The 8,174-nt window shown below is 45.1% G+C and overlaps 1 pseudogene; it reads left to right on the top strand.

Annotated features, from left to right (window-relative positions):
• Positions 1-562: 562 nt before the first annotated feature.
• Positions 563-8,174, top strand: part of LOC121453560 — a 51,751-nt pseudogene continuing 44,139 nt past the window's right edge.

The following is an 8,174-nucleotide window of genomic DNA, read 5'->3' as shown; positions in this document are numbered from 1 at the left end:
AGGAGGCACAAATGTGGTACACAGACATACATGCAAGGGAAACACTCATATACATAAAATACCATTTAAAAATCTAAAACAATGTTCAACAAAAATCGAAAGTATAGTATATAAAATGGTCATCTGGTATTATTTTTTAAAATGGTAGAGTTATAATTACATGTTTCTCTTCAGCTGTCTATTTCCCAAGCTTTCTATCTATATTTTCTATATTTCATTTTCCTAGTGAGAATTTAAGTGTGATGTAGTTTTAAAAGCGACGCTTACCTATAAAGGTGCTGTGGAATCAAAAGTCACCTTCCTAGCTCTTTGCTGACTGCAGTTTGACATCCCTGGTGGCCAAGGGCAGGTATTTTCCTTGGGAAGTAACAGTTCAGAGCCCGATTGAAAGAAGTGAGTGAGACATGGGAAGAGCCACCGAGGGTGGGGAGCATCCTTGAGCAATCATCTCCAGTGCTGCTGGCCCTCACCCTCCCTGGGGACTCTCTGGAGACCTTCCCTGGGCTGGATTATCCTTTGGGAGGCTGGGCATTTATCCACAGACTTCTATGTCCATCAGTCAATGACTGCTATTGGAAGATTTACCTTCTACCCGGTGTTTATGAAGGAGGCGAGGAGAGCAGACATGGGACTGGAAACTCTAGAGTGGAGTGCTGCCGACCTTGAGCTCGGAGCTGTCTATATCCTGACATCAGGTGGGACAGAAGATGTGGACAAGGCACACAAGTCCCAGCAGCATCCACATGTACCTGTTCAAGGGCTCTGTCCCTATTTCTCCTGCTCCAGGTTTGTCAACAACTCAGAAAACCAAAAGGCAGGCTTCTCACGTTTGGGAGAAGGATGGAGTTGGGAAAGAAAATGAATCTAGTGAGTACCACCTTCTGAAAGATCAGCTAGAAATAAGCAAACCACAAATGATGGGGAACGCCTTCCTCTCAGGTCGGTCCTCCTAGGCTTTACATAAAGAGACATGCAAATTAAACGTTTATTCACTGTTCCTAACACTTGCATATGGCTTACGGAAAGAAAATTTTTTTGTACAACAAAATAAATGTGGGGTTGGGTTTCTATTTAGAAATTTTGGCCAGCCTTATGCGGCAATTTCTGCACGGGATGGAGGGCTAAAGGAACATTTAATAAGTGCTTTAAAAAATGACAGTTAAGAACTTATAAAGAACGGAGAAACCCTGTCTCGAAAAATCAAAAAAAAAAAAAAAAGAACTTATAAAGAAGAGGAAGTTTTCAGAAAAAAAAAGAAAAGAAATTCAAGTTGGTTTCAATGGCCATAGTTTAAAACCCAACCTTAAAAACTGATGACCTGAGTTAATCTGCAGAGGGCCCCTGGCACCCTCAGGGTGGTCCAGGATTGATATACTCCCACTGGGAGAGTGAGCTCTGTGACACTGGCCACTGTCACATGGCCTTTGGCTGAACCCTTGGAGGAGCTGGCCCAAGAGTGCTCTCAGTGCTCTACACTGGGGTATTCACGGTGCCTTTGCTGACCCCTGTGCTCATCCTAGAATCATCAGTAGTGAGGTTTCCATGGGAACCAAGAAAGGTTCAGAATTCTATGTCTAAACCCCGAATCCCAGAGGGAAGAGACAAGCACCAAGGCAGCCTCCCCAGTAATGGTGCACATTTTAAGTTGTCTTATTAAATATTAACCCCAGAGACAGAGCATTAATGGGCCTCCTATGTAAACTTTGTGTGTCTCATAAACACCCAGAAAGGGCTGCGGTAGAACATGCCAAGGCAAGTCTGCCCTGTGTGATCCCTGACAGGTGACACAGACAGCTGCTCTGAGCTCACCACCCTCGTTCTAGCTCCTTTGTTGTTCAGAATGGCCCTTCCATTGGTGTTTGTGGTGATGGGGAGTGGGGCTGTTACAACGGAAGGCCTGAGGCCAATGACATCTTCTGTCCTTTCATGTTCTCCTCAAGTCTCTTTTCCATCTCTGGAACCCCAAAGTATTGACTCTCTACCGTGGATGTCAGCAGGAGACAGCAGACATAGTGAGGCGGTTTCAAGGTTAGAGAATAAACAGGACACTTACTAGAATCAGGAGACGTGGGCTTTTGCATAATTTTCTTTTGGATGTGTCCATTGATGCCCTGTGAGCCTAGGCTCATCTTCTGAAAGAACAAAAGGAGAATATGATCTACAGTTCATTGATTTCTTAACAAAATAGTTTAAGTCTCTACTACCAGGGCACAGGGGTGAATAGAGCCTGGTTCCTGCCTCTGTGGTCCCTGAGGATCTTAATCTGGGTTCCACGTATGTCTCTGCAGCCAAGAAGTGGCTGTCCCAGAGTGCATGGAGCTGTTATAACTTCAGAGGGGAAAATTCCTCTAGTTTCAGTAAGGTCAGACTTAGAGTCCCAGGACTCCAACAATAAAGGTCCCTGGTCCTCTTTAGTTCTTCCCAATCCCATGTCACATGTGTGCTTTTTAGCTGTGTCGCTGGTACAGAATTTCCTTACAATTTTCCGTTTAAACCAGAATTGGATACACGACCATAGCTACTTTCATAATTTCATATTCACAAAATTATGTGTTTGGTGATATATAATACATAATGTATGCTTTAAAATAACTCATGTCCTAGGTTTTTTTTTTCCTTTTTAGATAAAAAATAAAAGTCCTGGGGTGGGAATATAACTCAGTTGATAGGGTGTTTGTCTAGTATGCATGAAACCCTGAGTTTGATCTCCAGCACGGCATAAATTGCTTGTGGTGGTATACATCTGCAACCCAGAACCATCAGACGTTCAAGCTCACCCTCAGCTATAAACTAGTTAGAGGGTAGCCCCAGATACATGATATCTTGTCTCAAATTAAAATTAAATAAACACTTTCTCCTTAATATACAGCAGTCAGTGTTCTCAATTCCCACCCAAACCTCACCAGTGCACAGCTTGGGAAACTTGCTCATGGTCCATAAAATTCATGCCTACTACAGGACATTTCTATCCACTTTCCACCTACTCATCCTCCATTTCTCTACCGCTGGCCTTTAGGGCAGATATTACATCCCGCCTTTTTGCATTGCTTGACTTTGTGATCAGACATTGTCTGAGACCGCTGTCACACCCCAGCGCATTCTCAGTACCCAGGCTGGCAGTAGAGGACGGTTTTTTTTTTTTTTTTTTGCACCTTGAGCACCCCCTCCCTGCTGCGGAGGGGAGGCTGCGCTGCTGGTCTTGCCGCTGCCTGGCAGACTTCCGCGTGAATGACAGGGGCTGGCAGAAGGTTGGCAGTGAGTGGAAGCAGTCCTGACACTCGAGCTGTGTGCTGCGCACTAATTACATTGATGTGGGGTCTGGGCCGCGTGGTCCTTTGCTCAGAGGAAGGATGCGAGGCAGGCGCGCTGAGCGAGCGGCACTACAGAGGAAACGCGGGAACAGCCGCACCTACACGCATCCATAATTTATAAAATGCCAGCAGCAACAAAGGCAAACAGGGACCAGAAGCAGGAGAACAGAATGGCATAAAGCTTTTTAATGGTCGTTTTCTATTAATGTCAGATGGGCGACCGTTTTTCAAGTGGGTGGAAGGGTTCCAAGGCCCCCATGGTTCAGTCACAAAAGCTAAATGCTGCCATTTACCCCTCCTCCCAGAGCTTTGGGGACGAGCGTTAGCTGTCCTACAAGCCAAATGTAATCTTTGAGGTTCAAGTGGGCATCTGATCCTTCTAGCTGTTTGCTCTTTTAAAGGGGTTTGTAGCTGGAGTGCCGAAAACGCTCTTTTCTGTCGCGGTGACAGTATTGCTGGCAGCTTAGCATGTTGTGCACAGAGAAAGGGGGTGTGGTGCAGATTTTAAGATTACAGGCTCCTCAGCAGGGCCGACTGGCAGTGAGAACGTGGTCCTTGACTAAACAAGGCTGTTTCCTCTTGGAAATGGTGGCTAATAGGCGAACCACATTTTGGCAGTGTTCTGATGCTTGGGTGATAACGCCCACAGATTTTCTAACAGTGTCTGATTCAGCTAGGACATTAGAAGCACTGCTAGATGATGCAGGCCTTTACCTACATCGGCTCAAAGCCCTTCACTCTCCCAAAGTCACCCCTACTTTTTCTGCTGTTTATCACCCCCCGAAGTAACTATTACTATGAAATCGTATGTATTTTACCACTCTCTTTCCAATGTGACTATTGTCAAATCTATGCTTTTGAGGTTTGTGGATGCTACTGCACTTGGCTTCGGCTCATTTGGTTAGCTGGCTGGGTGGTGTGGAGTCCCAAGCCTGATCTCTCTACTTCCCAATTGCTGTTCCATGACGAGACTTCCTGCGTCGGTTCCTTTACTCGTGGTCCACTCTGTTTGAGCTCTCCTCTCCGCTTTCTTTGGTGGATGCTTCCACTTGGTTTTTCAGTACAGTTGTTACATCATGTCTCCGAAGAGTCTTCCTCAGCGGAGCAACGTTTTAGGTGTTTGAAGTAAGAAAAGGAGTCTCTGCCACCGATCTTCCTGCTAGTAAGTTTCTCCCAGCGGTGACTGATCGAACACAGAGGCACCTCAGAATCAAGTAAATTAATTACGGAACATCACTTATACTTTGTACTGTCTCCCCTAGAGCACGCACCCCGAAAGTGGGATCTCCCATATCAATGTGTGGGGGTGACCACTGTAAGTGATACTGAAGAATAGGGAGCTTGAAACCGACTGTAAATGTTTTAAGGTGAAAGAAAGCAAGAGGGGGCCGGGCGGTGGTGGCACACGCCTTTAATTCCAGCACTCGGGAGGCAGAGGCAGGCGGATCTCTGTGAGTTCGAGACCAGCCTGGTCTACAAGAGCTAGTTCCAGGACAGGCTCCAAAACCACAGAGAAACCCTGTCTCGAAAAAAAAAAAAAGAAAAGAAAAGAAAGCAAGAGGGTTCAGCACTCAGAATTAAGGAGAGAACAAGCAACCAAGAACTCAAACAAACAAGCCCAAAGAAGTCACTCCACATGACAAAGGGCTCGGGAAGATGGCGTCAAGCATATCTGAGCTGCAATACCCACTGCCTTCTTTGCATTTGGATGCCAAGTGGACTCATTGCAACATATATTAATCGGTTCGCTGGGGCTGCTATACCAATGTTCCACAGAGTGGATGGCCCAGACAACAGGAACTGTTTCAAGGGTCCCGAGTGCAGAAGTCCGACATCATTGTGTCGGCATTGGTTCCTTCTGAAGGAAAACCTGCCGCCAACCTCTCTCCGGAGTCCTATTGAAACCTGGCATTCCTTAGTTTGGAGTGAACCATGCCAGTTTCTGCCCTCTCCTCTGCACACTCCTGGTGTGCAAACCTCTGTGTCTACCCCCTCCCCCCCTTTTTTTTTTAAAAAAACTTTTTTCTTTTAATGTAGTTTTAAGGAACGAGTGCTCTGTCTGCATGCAGGCACACACCAGAAGAGGGCATCAGATTATAGATGGCTGTGAGCCAGCATGTGGTTGCTGGGAATTGAACTCAGGACTTCTGGAAGAGCAGTCAGTGTTCTTAACCACTGAGCCATCTCTCCTTTAAATAAGGATGCACAATCCTTTTAACCTGATCATTCACAACTAAGGTCACATATACAGGGGATAGAATTGAGACTATCTTTTTCAAGGACACAACACAATGTTAAGTGTGGGCTTAGAAAATGCTTTCCACAACACCCAATCCAAATTCTTCCCTAGTCTCTAGCGGAGAATACTGTACTTTGTGAGTAGGGTTCGTCACATATTCCATTGATGGTGCTGTGCCACCGTGTGGTCCCTACTGTGAAGGACTGCACTCTAGGAGTTTCAGGGTATTTTGATCACAGCAGTGAGAAAAGCAGCCAAATACAACATAAGAGTTCAAGATCCTGTGTCTAGGTTATATGCGAGCACTGTGCCGTTTTATACAAACGATGGGTAGCTGTGAATCTTAGCATCCGTGAGAGTTCATAAAACTAATTCTCGTCCAATGCTACAGGAAGACACTTACTGAAAACCACTGAATTATACACTTGATTTTAGTCTCATGTACATGAGGATTGTGTCTGTCTGTCGGTTTGTCTGTGCCTCATGTGTCTGGTGCCCAAGAAGGGCAGAAGAGGGTGTCATAGCCCCTAGAACTGGTTTCATGGATGGCTATAAGCCACCATGTAGGTGCTGGGAACTGAACCCAGGCCCTCTGCAAAAGCGGTAAGAGTTCTTAATCATTGAGTCATCTCTCCAGTCCCCTATAATAGCAATACTTTTTAAGGTTTTCAAGTTACTAATCCTCTAACATAGATGGGGGTATAGAGATTTAAAGATATAGATGTAATAACAACTACTAATGTTTATTGAGTATTTAGTGTCCGCTAAGCTGGATGCTTGCTAAGACATAGAACACCTTTTCCCAAGTTGGAAAACGAGTACCTAAAACACCAAGCAATGTGTGCAGGGGAATAAAACTAGAGAAAAATGTGGAGCTGGATTTGGATTCAGGCTGGCTACCTGAGAAGTCAGAGAACTTTCTGATACATCATTATACTTGTAAGGATGTGCAGAAGTGATGACCTTCTTATGAGCCCATGGGAAATGAATACGGATTAATTTAACAACAACAACAACAAAATCCCTAAATCATTTGTCCCCATCTTTCCACAAACACACCTGTTTTGCAAAGCAAGACATGCCTGTTTGAAAAGACTCTTATTTACCTATGAAATTTTAAAAAGAGAAAGGTCTCGACATTTCTTCTTGCATACAATTTAATGTTGGCATCAAGGACAAGTCTAGCCTGGGATAGCAGTGAAGTTTGTGAAGTTATTTAACTATAAAGGCATTAAGGTTCTCGGCTGCCTGCATGTGCCCAGTGCAAAGAAGAGTGGGTGTTTGATTACTCTCCAGTTGCTCCGTCTGGGGATTCAGCCAAATGGAACCATTAGATTCAGAGCATACTCAGGGGTCTGAATTTTCCATTCCAGCTCTCTCTAATAGTCAAATGAGGCAGGTAGGAGAGGTACCCAGTGTAGACGCTCCATCCATCAATGTCCCAGAATGAATTCTGGGATTTGAACTTTAATTCAGAGCAAGGAGGAAGATTGGCCAGAGAAAAAAGAACAGCGTACTCATCCCTAGTCATGAAGAGTTGCCTCCTGTTTAAGCTCAGGGAAGGGGTGAGAACGAAGATACAGGTAGGAAGGAGCCATAGATGGAATGTCAACAGCAGAGAAAGCACCCTGGGTGGGGATTGTCTGTGTTTCTCTCATTCAGGGCTCAGCATGATCAGCCTTGCACACAGCTAAACAAATGCTGACTATTGAGAACCAGTTCTTAACCCCATTACTTGCATATCCTAAGTCTACGGTGAATGTCCCGCCTGCTTCCCTCTAGTTTATGCCTTGATGGAAATCTGCTCCACCTGTCATGGTACTGCCAGTTAAGACACAGCCCTTCTCCTAGCCAAAGGTTAGCTTGTGGCCACCAGCAAGCTATACCCCAGCAGCCACACCTTCAAGAGATGGTGTCACCATTTCCTGGCATGAAGATGCCCAAACTGTTCTGGCTTCTGCCCTCTCTGCCCTTCTGTGTTTTTGTTTGTGTGTGTTCTCCCATAGCCTCTGGCTGTATCCTTTTTAGGGGGAGGAGTCATTTCTTTGTTTAGCTAGTCTGTTTCTGTCACTTAGTTGATGAGTCCCTACTGTATTTCATGTTGCTAGGTTTCTATTTCATGATGCTTCCATGATTAAAGAGAAACTCAAAGAATTTGGGAACCATTCTGAGGACAGTCGCAAGAATAATTAGAGGGTGATAGATTTGCCAAGCCTCACCAAAGAGATGCAATTTTGTTTCAAGAAAGGAAATTTGCGATGAGTTAGAAATACCTGTCATTGGCTCAGTCTGTGCTTCCAAACAAGATAGGGAGTTGAAGTCATTATCTTGAAGTTCCGTGTGAAAATGGACCAGCATGTCACCTAGGAGACTGTTTATGTGGAGATAGGCTCCAATTTTCCCTTTACCCCCATTCACATGGAGGTATAATGAACTTTCTAAAACTCTTTACATTCATTTGCTAAAAATGTTCAACTCCTGTTTCCCCCTTAATTCCCCGTGGCCTGGACTTGAGCCTCACAGCTGCCATGCTCAGATCTCGAGCATCCCCAAGACCTCCTGCTATTTGGCTGTTGGCATTGGCGATGTTGGGCACTGTTAACCACGTGCTCATTGAGCTTCGA

Source organism: Microtus oregoni, unplaced genomic scaffold, assembly GCF_018167655.1.
Source record: "Microtus oregoni isolate MIOR12 unplaced genomic scaffold, Mior012 000011F_ref0000422, whole genome shotgun sequence".
Taxonomy (NCBI): Eukaryota; Metazoa; Chordata; class Mammalia; order Rodentia; family Cricetidae; genus Microtus; species Microtus oregoni.
The sequence above is the reverse complement of the archived record's forward strand: the minus strand, read 5'-3'. Positions and strand labels throughout refer to the sequence as shown.